A 16,339-nucleotide genomic window follows, 5' to 3' on the forward strand; every position below is an offset into this window, starting at 1 on the left:
CTTGCTCTCCTACAGGCCTTAGGCTTGCTTATGAGTCTTGGTGCATTTCTGCCATAAAGAGGGCCGTGATTCCAGCCACAGTTCTGCAGCTCTGTCTTCAAGGTGAGCTTCCATGGCGCACGCAGACAACATCTGTGGATTAGATGCAAAGAATTTCAAGAACCATGTGGAGAGCTGGGGCTTCTGGGAAGGGGTGTCCAGTTTGCCCTGAGGCTACCCGTTCTCCTGCACAAAGGTCTGCTCCCATCAGCTGGACACAGTCCCCGGACTCAGGATCGCTAAGCAGACTTACCACGGCTATCTCTCCATTTGCCCTCCGCTTCTCTAAAACCTGGAAGAGGATGAGACTAGGCCTGTTTTCTTCTGGAACATTGCAACCCAAGAGGAGGGATGTTTCATAAAGCCTCTTCCACTGTGGCTCTCAGTGGAAAACAAGGTGTAATTCATGCCTATGTGTTTCCTGGGTGGGATTCAAATCACCAGTGGCAAAAGTCCTTTCTAGATGTTGAGAGTTACAGGTCCTCTGAGGAGGCAGGACCTGCGAGGTGAGGGAGGGAACAAAAGGCAGATAAGCTGTGAGCATTTTATCTGTCCCCAAGGACCCTTGGCTGCAGGCCCTGACTGGCCACTTCTCATGGCCATGAGGATCAGCAGTGGGCCCTTACATCCGGGCAACGGAATTCACCAGACTGGCCATTTCTCCCAGCCTTCTTGAGGATTGTTTCTTAAATACTAGATGACTAGTTCCCTTAAGGGAGGCCTCTGGGAGAGGCAGTTTGTCGCTTTACCCAGCCCTTTTATACGTGAACAGAAGAGCCTGGGACTTTGCTGGCCTCTCTCTGGGAGGAGCTGCTCTGCAGCTGCTTGACACTCATGGTGCTAACTCCACTGTGGAGCTGCCCGCTCTCTCCTGCCCTCCTTCCCCTGCTCCCAGCCTTTCCCATGGCAATGAGGAGGTATGTTTGCCTTGCGGTATGCATCGCTTTAACGTCCACTGTCTCATCTGAACCTGCTCCAATGGGACAGGCAGGGAGGAAACCGATACCCCACTTTTTCAGAAAAATGGCCAACTTCCCAAGGTCACAGTGTGGTGAAGTTAGCACTCGAACATGAGTTTTTGATGCCTGGTCAGACCCTTTCTAGGGTACTGTGTTCCTGCTGGCCTCTTGGCAGAGGAGCTGGGATAGGAAGGGGAAGGGAGAAGGAATGCCAGCTAGAGGTTTGATGGGGAATGGTTGGGAACTTGCTAAGATACCAAGTGGGGTTGCCTTTGCAGGCTGATTCATTGCTTTCCTTGTTTTTCTCTCATTTTCTGCCATCTACTAAAATTCATGATAAGCATATACTATCCAAACTTATGGTGATTTGAACAAGACTGTGACTTGGGAGAAAATGTTAGACTCTAGCCCTTTGGGTGGCTCCTTACCCCACAACAGCTTAGCACCTTGTGTGTTGAACCCCAATTACTACAGATGCTGGTACCAGGAGTGGGGTGCTATTGTAACTAATACCCAAGAAGGTGAAAGTGGCTTTGGAACTTGGTAATGGGTAGAGGCTGGGAAGTTTTGAGGTACATGCTAGAAAAAGCCCACATTACCATGAACTGACCTTTAAAGGAGCTTCTGGTGAGGGCTCAGAAGGAGAGGAGGAGAACTGTAGAGAAGGCCTCAGTTTCCCCAGAAAACACCTAAGTAATCCTGGGCAGAACATCGCTGGGAACATTGATGATAAAAGCCATTCTGATGAGGTCTTGGATGGAAATGAGAAACATGTTATTAGAGACTGGAGGAAGGGCCATCGTTGTCATAAAGTGGCAAAGAACTTGGCTGAATTATTTTCACTTTCTAGTGTTTTGTGGAAGGTAGAGCTTGTGAGTGATAAAATTGGATATTTGGTTGAGGAAATACCTAAGCAAAGTCGAAGAAGTGGCCTGGTCCCTCTTGACTGCTTACAGTAAAATGTGAGAAGAGGAAAATTACTTAAAGAAGGAATTGTTAGTAAAAGGGAAGAAAAACTTAAAGGTTTGGGGCACACTTAGCCTATCCTTTCAGGAACGGAAACATCTGTCTTGTGCCTGTCCCACCATTGTATTCTAGAAGCACGTAACTTTTTTGATTTCATAGGTCAACAGCTGGCAAGCAATTTGTCTCAGAATGAATAATACCTTGAGTCTCACCCATATCTGATTTAAGTGATATTTAGATGAGATTTTGGACTTAAGACTTTTGAGTTGAAGGTGTAAAAAGTAAAGACTTTTGAGGCTGTTAGGATGAAATGAATGTATTTTACATGTGAGAAGGACATGAATTTTGGGGGACCAAGGGTAGAATGCTATGGACTGAATAATTGTGTCACCGTAAAATTCATATATAAAAACCCAGACCCCAAGGTGGATGGTATTAGGAAATGAGGACTTTGAGAGGCAATTAGGTTATGAGGGCAGAGCCCCCAGAATGGGATTACTGTCCTTACAAAAGAGGTCCTGGTAAACTCCCTAGCCGTCTTGCACCATGTGAGAACACTGAGAAAAGTCACAGTCTGCAAACTGAGAAGGGGACCCTCATAGAACCCAACCGTGATCTCAGACTTCTAGTCCAGAACTGCGAGAATTAAATTTATATTGTTTATAGACCACCCTGTCTATGGTATTTTTTTATATCGGCCGAAATGGACTAAGACATTATTAGTAAGACTTAGCATAGCCAAAGGGAAAAGGCGTGCCAGAGGAGTGAGCATTATGTTGAAAGATGTCAAGGCACAAAAGAGCTGAGAGAATAGGAGATAATTCGGAAGGAAGAAATGTGGTAGGGGAGATGAGAGATAACTCCGAAGAGATGGCAGAGGTCCTGCATTTGGGATTTATCCTGAAAGCAGTGGGAGGACGTGAGCAGGTCCTCATTTTAGATAGCTCTCCTTGGCAGTGTTGTCATGGCTTCGTTTAACAGTTTTCTGGAAATCAGTTTGGTAATATGTCTTAAGAGCCCTTAAAATGTGCATATAAAATACTATTTGGCTCAATAATACTCCATCTGGGAATAATAATAACAATCACCTACCATGTAGGGCTTATTGTACCAGGTATTTTTTGATATGCTGTGCACATTATTTTTGGTAATCCTTACAACAATTCTGCAAAGTAAGAATCATTAGCCCAATTTTACAAGTAAAGAAGCTGAGGTTTAAAGAGTCAGGCAGATTTAAGATTGAATCCATGCACTCTCATTAATCAGCTGTTTTCCTATGAAAATTGCTTAACTTTTCTGAAACAGCTTTCTGATGTGCTACTATTAATATTAAAAAAATTAAAATGCAAACCAGATTTAAATAAAAACTCCTCTTTATTGGATTATCTGCTCATTTGGATTATCTCTGCCATAGCTGACCTTCAGGCTCTTAAACATTTGAGAGTAGCTTCTGCTTCAAAAATTAAGTAAATGAATCAGAATCATGTGGCATGAAGAGTTAGGGGAGAGTGGCTTCATTCTGGGGTCCACTCTGAGAGTTGTTTGCTCCTATGGTTTTTATCGTGTACACACACGTGGCTCTTATCCCATCCTCTACCTCCACTATTTGTACCTTGTCCCCCTGATAGATCATAAGTTCACTGAGAAATGTTGGTTGTAAATACATCTCTGTATCAGCCACCGCAGCTGCCTGGTTTAGTGCCTTTCACGTGGTCAAGGAGAGTGCAATGACCACTTTTTCCAGAAGCAGTTGGAACATCATGATCCAAGGAAAAAGAGGGGCTTTGAGAATACAGAGCTAAAGGCGGGGGCATGGAACAAACACAGAAAAGATAGATATTTAGGGCTGGAGACTTGAAAGGGAAGACTTGGAACTAAGGGAACCTGGGAGAATGTATTCTATAGAAAATACACAGCGTTTTCATTAGCGCTGAGTCAGAAGAGTTGTCTTAGATTGGGTCCCCAGAAGCCAACCCTGAGAGGAAGATTCATACATAGGTGATGGATTAGGAAGTAAGTACTCCCAGGAGCACCTGGTAAGGGATGGGGAAGCAGGACAGGAGAGGGGAAGAAGCCAGAGTGAGGTCTCAGCAAAGTTCCAGCCTCTGGTCCCACAAAAGTGTTCTAAAGTGTAAATCACAACAGAGTTTGTCCCCCCTGGAGGCAGGAATACTGGGCTTTCATAATCCCACACCAGTCAGTCACTGGCTAAGGGCTATTTAGAGGAGTGGGAGAAACTTCCAGGCACTTCTGGCTCTGACCATGTGGACAAAGTGGCTCCAATAGCCCAATGGTCCACCTTCTAAAAGTGGCAGGTACAGGGAGTTAGAAGCAAAAGCACACAGAAGCTGGGGGCAGGTGCACAAATATCCGAGGGTATCTGGGTGGAGCATCGATAATGTCAACTTGGTAACAGGTTTGCAGCCCTGTGTCCAGGTATACCACACTGGTGTATCTGCTGCTAAAACCCATGAACGATTTTATGCAATTTCCTCATCTATAATGCGAGGATAGTGTGACTTGACTTGCTTATATCACAGCATGATTGGAAAAACAAAACAAAATAAGATGTGGTGTATAGAATCATGCAGACAATGATAAAACATTGTGCAAAACCAGGTGTCATTAGTATGTCTTCTTTTTCCAGGCCCAGAGTATATATTATTATAGCACTTGGCCCTCTCCAGGTGCTTGTCTTGCAGGAATCAGCGCTGACAGCCTTTGAAAAGAGCTTGTTCATGTTGAGAAAAAAATCAGACACTTTTTTAATGTTGATAAATTTTGCAGCAGTTTCTTTAATATATACCAGCTGCTTTGAAATACGTCTAATTAGCCACCAGATATCATGCTGTGGCTATGTTTGGCTTTGATGTTCTCATCAGCTTCAGCAAGGAAATATTGAAAAGCTAATCATAACAGGACTTAGTTCTTATAAAATGCCTTTTATCTTCAAAGTGGTTTACAACCACTAATTATTAGAGGAATTAGAGTGAACAGCAACCATCTCATGGAGACCTCAAACCATTATTAAGGCCTTTAATGTATCTCGTAATAGAGCAAGAGAAGTGTGAAGGGGGATATTTAATAATAGTTGTCCAGACCTGGAAGAGTTATTTTATAGAGGTAGGAGACAGCTGTTCCCTCTCTCCCTGGAGGCTAGAACAAGGAAATGGGACCTAATTTGAGGAGGAAGGATGCTGGATGGAGCATTGCAGAAGCTACAGCAGGCTGCAGAGTGGAAAGATTGCCCTTCTCAAAGGCAATCAAAGGCAATTCCACACACCTGCCCCTTTATATGGTGCTCTCCTGTGTGGCCGCGGTAGGTGAGATCACACCACGATGTCCCATCCAGGTGGGGGAGTCAATGGCAGATTTGTGGACCTCTTGATTGTATCTTTTCATGTCATTCTGTGCGCATGTTTTGCTCTTTTGTTTATTGGTTTTTTAATTAGAATATAATCTGGGGTGGAAGAAGCCAATTTGATTTCAATAATAATAAATATTAGCTAACACTCTTAAGGTACCACTCTAGCCCTTCATCTTACAGATGAGGAAAGTAAAGTTCAGAGAGCTTGGGAAACCTGTCTGTAGTCACACAGCTAGTAGTTCCAGCACTCTGGCCGTGGAATTTGTGTTATTATACGCCACAGTAAGAAGCCTATCAGAGAAGGGGTGCTGTTTGTCCAACCCTATCACTATGTGTCAAAGAAGCAAACAACAATCTCATACGGAACAGGGAAAAGTAACATTTGTGGCCTGGTTTGGTTCCTGTGCTAAATACTTTCATCCTGAGCAATGGGTAGTGCAGGAGCCCTGTGAGATACAGCTCAGCATCTTTGTTCCTCACAGACGGGATCCTTATATCTGCCTCGTCTCCCAGTCCCACTCGAGGTCTGCCTAGGCCATGGGGAGTATAGGGGAGGCATAGGCTCGAAGAACAGGTAATCCACCTATGAAACGCTGGGGTTTGGTTAAAGCACTTCTCCCCCAAGTGCTAACATGGATTTATAATGGATTCTGCCCTATAATTTTTGACTCTCAGCTTGACTGTTATTGGTGAATAGGAATGCTACTGATTGTGTACATTGATTTTGTAACCTGAGTCTTTGCTGAATCTATTCGTCAATTCCAGGAGTCTCTTGGTGGAGTCTTTGGAGTTTTCTAGATACAAGATCATATCGTCACCAAAATTAAAACCACAATGAGATATCACCTTATATATAGATATTCTAACACCCCTCTTAGAATGTTTATAAGTTTAGGGTTGAGGGGATACAGTCTAAAAAGGTGTAACTACTATTGCCTCTGCAAACAGTTCTGGGAATACAGAGATTCCTCTCTCATGTTGGTCTCTCAATTTCTTTGTTGGTGAGAGCCAATTGATTGTTGTCAGGTTGAAATTGGCCACGGTGAGAATGTTGGCACTACAGAAGTAGGCAGATGCTACAGATCTGCCCACCTCACCCACCCCATTGGTTGTTAAATATTGCAGTGTCTTTTTTTCTGATGCCACTTCTAGGCAGGTTTTTGCACCTCCCCTCCTCCCCACTCCCCGCTGCTCGATTTCCAATGACTTTTACTTCCCTCTGTGCACGTGTGTCCCTTGGTTAGTTCCAATTTATTAGAGAGTACATGTGTTTGTTTTTCCATTCTTGAGCTACTTCACTTAGGATAATGGTATCCAGTTCAATACAAATTGCTGCAAAAAGCATTAATTCATCCTTTGTTATGGCCGAGTAGTACTCCATGGTCTACATATACCACATTTTGTTAATCCACTCATGAACTGATGGGCACCTAGGTTGATTCACATCTTTGCAATTGTGAATTGTGCTGCAATAAACAGTACATTCAAGTACAGGTGTCTTTTTGATAAAATGACTTCTTTTCCTTTGGGTAGATACCCAGTAGTGGGATTGCAGGATCCAATGATAGATCTACTTTTAGTTCTTTGAGAAATCTCCATACTGTTTTCCATAGGGATTATACTAGTTTGCAATCCCACCAACAGTGTATAAGTATTCCTTTCTCTCTGCATCTACGCAAGCATCTATTGTTTTTGGACTTTTTAATAAATGTCATTTTAACAGGGGTAAGGCGATATCTCACTGCGGTTTTAATTTTGCTGATGATATGATCTTGTATCTAGAAAACCTCAAAGACTCCTGGAATTGATAAATAAATTCAGCAAAGTCTCAGGTTACAAAATCATTGTACAGAAATCAGGAGCATTTCTATACACCAATAAAAGTTAAGCTGAGAGTCAAATTAAAGACTCAATACCATTCACAATAGCTACAAAGAAAATAAAATACCTAGGAATACACTTAATCAAGGAAGGGAAAGATCTCTATTTAATACAAGGAGAACTACCAAACACTGAGGAAAGAAATTGTAGGTGACACAAACAAGTGGAAAAACATATCATGCTCATGGATTGGTAGAATCAACATTTAAAATGTCCATACTGCCCAAAGTGATTTGCAGATTCAATGTAATCCCCATCAAAATACCAATGTCATATTTCACAGATCTAGAAAAAATAATTGTATGCTTCATTTGGAACCAGAAAAGAACCTGAATAGCCAAAGCAATCTTAAGCAAAAAGAACAAATCTGGAGGCATCATATTATCAGACTTCAAACTATACTACAAGGCCATAGTAACCAAAACAGCATGGCACTGGTACAAAATTAGAGACATAGACCAATGGAACAGAACAGAGAACCCAGATATAAAACCATCTGTATATAGCCAACTGATCTTTGACAAAGCAGACAACAACATACTCTGGGGAAAAGAAGCCCTATTCAGTAAATGGTGCTGAGAAAATTGAATATCCACATGCAAAAGAATGAATAGGACCCCCCTCTCTCACCACTCACAAAAATTAATTCAAGATGGATAAAAGACTTAAATGTAAGGCATGAAATCATAAGAATTCTGGAATAAAATGTAGGAAAAACTCTTCTAGATGTCGGCCTAGGCAAAGAATTTTCGATTAAGACCCCAAAGGCAATTACAGCAACAATGAAAATTAGTAAATGGGACATGATTAAATTAAAAACTTCTGCACAGCTAAAGAAATAGTCAACAAAGCAAATAGACAACCTACAGAATGGGAAACTTATTCACAAACTATATATCCCGTAAAGGGCTAATATCCAGAATCTACAAAGAACACAAACAAATCAGCAAGAAGAAAACAAACAGCCCCATTTAAAAAGTGGGCAAAGGACATGAACAGAAGTTTTTCAAAAGAAGGTAGACAAGTGGCCAACAAACACATGAAAAAATGCTCAACATCACTAATCATCAGAGATAAGCAAATTACAACCACAATGTGATATCACCTTAACCCTGACACCACTTCTGACACCAAATATGCATCCTATCATTCAGTGCAACTTGGACACTATTTGGAGTTAATGCAGGCCCCACAGATTAAAGGCTCAGTCCCACAAGACTGCACCCACATCAGATACTGATCACAAGTGCTAAGTTTCTACCCATACTTCTGACCAACTAGCTATAAATTTAGGGGTTTCCACAATCCCCTCCTCATATTCCATATGTTAATGGGGAGAAAAAACAAACTCTGAAAAATAATTTAAAGAGATTTATTTTGAGCTGAATATGAGTGACCTAGACCCAGGGAACATATCTTAAGAAAATATGCCTAAAGTGGCTGGGTTACAGTTTGGTTTTATACATTTTAGGAAGAAAGAAATTGCAGGTAAAATCATAAGTCAATACATGGAAGATATACATTGGTTTAGCCTAAAAAGGTGGGACATCTGGAAAGTGGGCAGGGCTATAGGTTATAGTTGGTTTCAGAGATTTTTGTTTTATAATTGGTTAAAGAAATAAAGCTTTGCCTAAAGGCTTGGAATCAGTAGAAAGGACTGTTTTAAGATAAGGAAATCTGTTAATTATAGAGCAAGCCACCATATACTGATTCTGAGTATTCAATCTGTTAAGCGAATTGATGGCCTGCAGGTGTGACTTAGCCTTTGCCTTACATGACCTTAGGTCCTGTTTGCAATTAGTCTAAACTCCAGATGGGAGAGATATAACAAGGAGTGTTCAACCTCCCTTCCCTCCATGACTAGGAGCTCAGTTTAAAGGTTTCTCTGGGGTCCCCTTGACCAAGAAGGGATCCATTTAGTTGGTGGGCAGCTTAGGATTTTATTTTCAGTTTACACATCCCTTCTAGAATGACTCACAGAACTCAGAAAAGTGCTTTACTTGCTATTACGGGTTTATTATAAAGGATTCAATTTGGAAATAGCCAAACGGAAGATGCATAAGGCAAGGGAAGGTGGGGATGTGGCACGGAGCTTCTGTGTCCTCTTCAGGCACACCGCACTGCTCAGTGTTCACCAGTCAGGAAGGCCTTCCTTTGGGGATTTGAATCATTGGCCACTGGTGATTGGACTCAAGCTCCAGCCTCTCTGCTCTCCCCAGAGGTCAGAGGGTGAGGCTAACTTCTACCCTTCTAACCATGTGGTTTGTGCCTCCGGCAACCAGCCCCCCCCCCCATCCTGAAGCCATGCAGAGTCCCCACCCTGAGTCACCTCATTAGCATAGACTCAGGTATAGTTGAAAAGGACTCTTTATGAGTAACAAAAGATACACCAATCACTCAGGAAATTCCGAGGGTTTTAGGAGCTCTGTGCCAGGAACCAGGTACAAAGATCAAATAGATATTTTTTATTATACTACAGATATTGGCCACTGTCAGTCCTCACCTTCGATCGTCAGTTAAGAAGTCAGCAAACATTTATTGAGCGCCAGTTGCATGCAAGGTACCAGGCTGTGAATCACTGGGACATTTGTTCATTTAAATGATCAAATATCAGTTTTAAATCTGCTAAGATTTATTGTGATGGGGCCTTTCTGCCTTCGAGGAAAAGATAAGACATACATCGTGCACTTGAAAATCTAACCAACCAGACAAAGCAGTGTGTTCTAACGCCTAAAGTGAAAGAGTCACTAACTACTCAGAAGTGCCGAGGCCCAAAGCAGGCCAGACTGGGTGGTCAGGGAAGACTTCTGAAAGGAGGCGGGCTTGGAACTGGGCCCTGAAGGCAGCTACAGTAGTGACAGGACCCAAATGGGGAGAAGGAACTAGAAAACTTCCCTTTGTTGGGTCCCAGAAAACAAGTGCAGCCCTGTTATGCACTTGATCTTTTCTCTTTACTCTCTTTGGTGGTAAGTTTGAGTCTTAGCCCCTGCCTGCTCCATGGTGCTGGACAGATCACGTAACCTCCTGGAGACTGAGATTCTCATTCGTGAAAAGGAAAACGATGGCCAGTCCTGACAGCCTCATAGGATCACTATAGAAATGAAGTAGTCAACCTGAAAATTCTTTAAAAACTGCAAAGTGTAATTAGTGCCTTTAGTAGTTTTTGTCTTTATTTTATCACCTCCCAAGGAATCATCTCACTATCAGAATTTTGAACTAAAAAGGATAATTATGAAAATGGCTTGGAGAGAATCTTAAGAGTTAACATCTACCAAGTGCTTACTGTGTGCCAGGCATAGTTTCTAAGTGCCTTCCATGTTTGCGTTGCTTAGTCCTCATATGAGATAGGTACTGTCATCTGCATTTTACAGATGGGGAAACTGAGGCCCAAAGAGGTTACATGACTCACTCAATGTCACACAGCTAGGAAGGGATTAGTAGACCAAGGCCACTGGTAAACGTGTGACAGTCTGTGTGTGTCTGTGTCTGTGTCTACATGCACCAAATATAACAATTGAGACAGTTCACCCAATAAAGAGACCATCAGTGAATCCAGGACGATGTGGCTCTTACTATTCTGCTCCCATGCAGCTCAAGCAGGGTGGTGTTCCCTGAGCTTCCTTTCTCTGCCTTTCCCCACCTGGCCTCCCTGTTCTCTCCCGAGCACAAAAGCAGGGTCAGGGCCTGTCTGGTCTGCCATGTGGATGGTCCAGAGCCTCTCTGTCTCCCATGTCCCCTGTAGCAGATGCCGCCAGCGCCCTGCCCACATCCCTGGGGCCTGACCACTTCAGTGTCCTCTGGCAACTTCCAGCCGCCAACATCTGTGTCTCCGCCTAGGGATTTCTCCAGGGCCACAGAGCACATGGCAAGCTGGAGTGCTGTGGGTTAACAGCCCTCGGGAGCAGCCCTTACCCAGTGACCGATGGGTCTGGGATGTAAGCACTCCAGCTCTCGCTTCTTGGGTTGGGTGACTGAGGCATGTTTTCTCCACTGAGGTGCAGAGTTCCCCAGAGGTACGGAGCTCCAGGAGCCCACAGCCGGTTATCTGGGAGCTGGCTGGGTATGGCACCTGCTGTTGGTTGTCTTCCCTTCTGTTTCACTTCTCACTCCCTGAACTGTGTTTCCTGTCCCTTCCAAACAAACCACTTTCATTCACATGTTTGTCACAGGGTCTACTGTGACACCACCTGTTATGGGTCGAATTGTGTTCCCAAAAAAGATTACATTGAAGTCCTAGTTTCTGGTACCTCAGAACATGACCTTCTTTCAAAATGGGGATATAGTGCAGGTTAAGATGAGGTCATTAGGGAGAGCCTTTAATCCAATACGACAGGTGTTCTTATAAGAGGGAGACAATGGGAAGAGAGATGCACAAGGGAGAGGACCATGCGACAAAAGAGGCAGAGACTGGAATGATGCAGCTGCAAGCCGGGGAATGCCAAGGATTGATGGCCACCACCAGAAGCCAGAAATGAGCAGGGAGGATTCTACCTAGAGTCTCGGAGAGAGCATGGCCCTGCTGACACCATGATTTTGGACTTATAGTCTCCAGAATGGGAGAGGATAAATTGCTGGTGTTTTAAGCCCCCCAGGTTGTGGCCCTTTGTTACAGCAGCCTAGGAAACTAATGCACCTCCCGTCAGAGGCCTTGATTCTTCCTTAACTTGCACCTTCCCGGGGACCAGCTCTGTGCCATTCCATGATGAGCATCCCAAATCCATTTGTATTAGAGCTGCCTTTGAAACCCTTTGCTTGGCAACCCCCACGCCGCCCTCTGCAGTTTGACAAGACCCGCCTATCTCTTTGCCTTCATTAGACACTGCCAGCCCAGAGCTCGCAATCGGGACTTTGGGGTGCTGCCGCGTGCGGAGCGGACCTCCCACTGAAGCCTGGGTAATGAAAGAGATTTGAATGGATCCTGGAGATGCTTTTGGGGCCTTTTGTTTCCTGACTGTTTGCTGCAGGAGGGATTCAAGGGGAATCAGGGTGACTTAGTGGCTGCTTTCAAGTTTGCAAGTGGTGTGGTGTGGAAGGACGTACCAGCTGTTCTGTCTCCACTGAGCCCAGAGTAAGGGGGAAATTAGCTTAGAACCCTTAGGAGGGATTTAGGTTTGATCTTTCTCACTGCAGCAGTTACTAAGCTGCTGGAATGATTGTACTTTGGACACCTGGGAAATCTTTCTGGAGATGTTTAAGAGCTGGGTAATTTCCATCTGCATACAAAGGCTTTGGGACCATTCTGGCGGAGAAGAGTGGTCTGGAAACTCTGACAGAGACAGGCAGATAAGAAGTTTTTTCTCTTTTCCCCATGTAATAGCCATTTCCTTTTGCCTTTAGAATATGCCCTCTTCCATGTCCCCCTTTATGGAGGTGCTGTCTGTTGGTCCAGTGGAAAACCTCTGAGACGGAACGCTGTCTAGCCCCAAGATTCAGGCATCCGTGGCTCCATCCAAAGGTGTGACAGCAGAGCTCATGATGGGGCTCCCACTTTATTCTGAAATGAAAGTAGAAGCACTTCTGTTGTTTTGTCTGCTTCCATTGCCCTGGAAACAGCCGCAGATGCCCTGCGAAGGGTGCAGCCAAGCCAGGGCAGCGAGAGGAGAGAGGAAGCTGAACTCCTGATAGATGACTGGTCTTCAGGAGGGGCTCTGCCTTGCTTCTGTGTTTGTAGGGTTCATTTAGCTCCCTGCACAGACAGACGGCAGGTTTTCACATGGAAATTGCTTAGTTTTCAGCCATGTTTTGCTTTCCAGAGTTGAATGTAAAAGGCAGAATTAGACTCCAATAGGCCAGGGCTAGATTTGCAAGGTCTGGGAGACAGAGGAAGGTCCAGCCCATTCTTCTTTTTTAAAAAAATAGATTTATTGAGCTGTTGACATACAATAAACTGCACATATTTAAGGTGTACAATTTGATAAGTTTTGATATATATTTATGTATATGTGTGTGTGTATGTATGTGTATATATATATATATATATGAAGAAATAACTTCATGGAACTATCATGGTACCATATATCATATTCATGAAATTAAGATAGTGAACATATCCACATTGACCAATATTTTTCTTTTCTCATAATATCTTTGTCCTATTTTGGTATCAGGATAATGTTAGTCTCATAAAATATGTTGGGAAATATTTTCCACTCTTCAATTTTCTGAAAGAGTCTGCGTAGAATTGGTATTAATTTTCTTTAAATATTTGGTAGAATTCATCAGTTTAGCTATGTGAGCCTAAAGTTTTCTTATGGGAAGATTTTTGTAAACTATCAGTTCAAATTCTTTAATAGAGATAGGGTTATTTATGTTATCTGTTTCTCCTTGAGTGAGCTTTGTTTGATATTTAGTGTTTTTCAAGGAATTTTCCCATCTCATCTAAATTGTCAAATTGGTTGGCATAAAGTTATTCATAATATTCTTTTCTTAGCTTTTTAATGCCTGTAGAACCGGTAATGGTGGCACCTCTTACATTCCTGATATTGTAATTTGTGTCTTCTCTCTTTACGAAGCTTTTTAAAGAACCAGCTTTTGGTTTTGTTGATTTTTCTGTCTCCTATTTCAATTATTTCTTCTCCAGTCTTATTTCTTTTCTTTGCTTTACTCTGGATTTAATTTGCACTGCTTTTTCTAGTTTCTTAAGGCAGAGTCTGAGGTCATTGATTTGAGACCTTTCTTATTTCCTAATATATGTAATTAAATACATATAAACATAAATTTTTCTTGAGTACTGCTTTAGCAGTATCCAACAAAATTTGATATATGATATATACAATTATTTTCATTTAGTTAACTTCCCCTTTCACTTTTTCCTTTGACCCATGAGTTACTTAGAAGTGTGTTATTTTATTACCAAATATGTGGAATTTTCCACATTATTGGTTTCTAATGTAACTCCATTGTGGTCAGAGTACATACTTTGTACAAATTGAATCCTTTTAAATTTATTAAGACTTGTTTTATGATCCAGAATATGGACTATCTTGGTAAAGATATTCCATGTGTACTTCAAAAGAAAGTATATTCAGCTGTTGTTGGGTGGAGTATTCTATAAATGTCAATTAAGTCAAGATGATTGATAGTATTATTCAGATCTTCTCTATCCTTACTGATTTCTGTTTGTTTTATTAATTATTAAGAGAGGGTTATTGAAATCTTTGAATATGATTGTGGCTTTGACTACTTTTCCTTTCAGTTCCATCAGTTTTTGCTTTATGTATTTTGAAGCTCTGTTATTAGGTACATAAATGTTTAGGATTATTTTACCCTATTGATAAGTTGACTTCTTTGTCATCATGAAATGACTTTCTTTATTCCCATTAATATTCTTTGTTCTGTAGTCTACTTTGCCTGATACAAATATGCAACATTCTCTTAACTAATATTAATGTGGTATATCTTTTTCCAATGTTTTGCTTTTAATGTTTTGCTGTTTGTGTCTTTATATTTAAAGTACATTTCTTGTTGACAGCATATAGTTGGGTTTACCTCAACATAGGTAGTCTGCCAAGCTCTGCTTGGGTCTCCCCTCCCTATGCCGTGACCTAAAAACTCTTTAGGTAATAAGGTGGGGCAAACATTGGGCTCATTTTGTTTGTTTCCTATCTCTCAGCAACAGGGCTTGAAACTAGGGTGAGGTGAGTTCACCCCTATGGTGAAAAATTTAAGACAGTAATCACTATCAGATGCACAACTTAGAGAGTGAATGCCTTCTTAGATTTTATACCCTAGGTGGCTCACTCTTAGGAAGGCACTCATTCTCAGGGTTATGCAAATGTAGGGTTAGCACCTGAGAGTAAATGCTTCCTTTAATTTTGCACCTTAAGGGCCTCACTCAGCTCACCATGGTGCTGACCCTGCTTAAGGATCACTGTCCTTCATTGCCTAATGTCTAGTTTCTTGAAAACCATTTTTAAAAATATATTCTCTCTCAATTGTTGGTTATTTCAACTAGGAGAGTCAATTCAGTCCTTGTTACTCCATCTTTTATGGAAATGGAAGTCTGGACATACTTGTTATGAGATAAAAAATCATACATATAGAGCTACTTGAGTGAAATGCAAATGTTTGCAGGCCTCCCTGTGAAGAATCCAGCAAAAAATTGGTCTTCCTTCACTCAACAATCAGTGAGCACCTACTATGTACCATGTTCTAGGCTAGAAACTGGGGTTAAAATAGAATAAGACTGCAAATGGTACCCGTCTACCAGTTGCTCATAGCTGGCTTTAGAACTATTAGATTGGCCCTTTCATACCATGCATCACCTGTGACCAGGTGGGCAGAAGTAAGGGGAAGGTGGTCTAGGGAAGGTGGAAAGCCAGCAAAAGTCAGATCAGAAATTGATCATCTCTACTAGTTCCAAGGCCCAGAGTGGCTCAAGGACTCACTTAAACTCACACAGCTAGTAGTAGTACTGATTGCTATGTAGTCTATTTAGGACTCTATCCAAAACACCTTCCCCCCATTGTCAGTCACCATTATTGAAATCCCACCATCAGAGACCCATTCACTAAGGGCAGGGGCCATGTCCTAGTTATGTTTATGTTTCTCAGTGTTAGTTCAGAGCCTGCTGCATGATAATCAGTAGATGGAAATGAATATATGAATGAATTAAAAATGTGCCTATTAAAATGATGAATATGCCTCTCAGAGGTGACTTAGATTATTACCAGCTGGGGATGAGTAACTTGAGAGCAAGCCCACATCTGGGAACCATGATAGAAAGGCAATGTGGTGTAGCAGAAGAGGTCTCTAACTGTGCTAGACCTTGATCCAAGTCACCTAACCTCTCCAAAATTCAGTTTCCTCTTCTGTATCCTGGGAATCCTAATCGTATGTACCTAACAGGAGAGTATCAGGTTCCAATGGGATGAAGTATGCTAGGAGCCTGGCAAGAGAACACTCTCAAGGAATGACCGGTATTATTAGTCTAGTCTCCTGGAAGCAGCAGGTGGGAGTGGGGTGAGGCCTACTAGGTGCACAGACTTTGCAGACAGAGTCCTGGCAAGGTCCAGGAAGACAGCAGGCTGCTCTCCTGATGTGGTGTATTTATAGGAGTTCACGTTACCACCGTCATTATGCACAAGCCCTTCCAGTCAGCACTGCATGTAGGTGAGGTGTCCTAGGC

The 16,339-nt window shown here is 42.4% G+C and overlaps 1 protein-coding gene across 1 annotated transcript in view; it reads left to right on the top strand.

Annotated features, from left to right (window-relative positions):
* Window positions 1–463: 463 nt before the first annotated feature.
* The window catches only part of CRACR2A (calcium release activated channel regulator 2A), an 87,210-nt gene continuing 71,334 nt past the window's right edge, over window positions 464–16,339 (top strand). The window contains exon 1 of the mRNA XM_012651039.1: window positions 464–545. The gene's annotated coding sequence lies outside the window, so the exon portion shown is untranslated. The remainder of the gene's footprint in view (window positions 546–16,339) is intronic.

This window comes from Propithecus coquereli, unplaced genomic scaffold (assembly GCF_000956105.1).
Source record: "Propithecus coquereli isolate 6110/MARCELLA unplaced genomic scaffold, Pcoq_1.0 Scaffold346, whole genome shotgun sequence".
Lineage (NCBI taxonomy): Eukaryota > Metazoa > Chordata > Mammalia > Primates > Indriidae > Propithecus > Propithecus coquereli.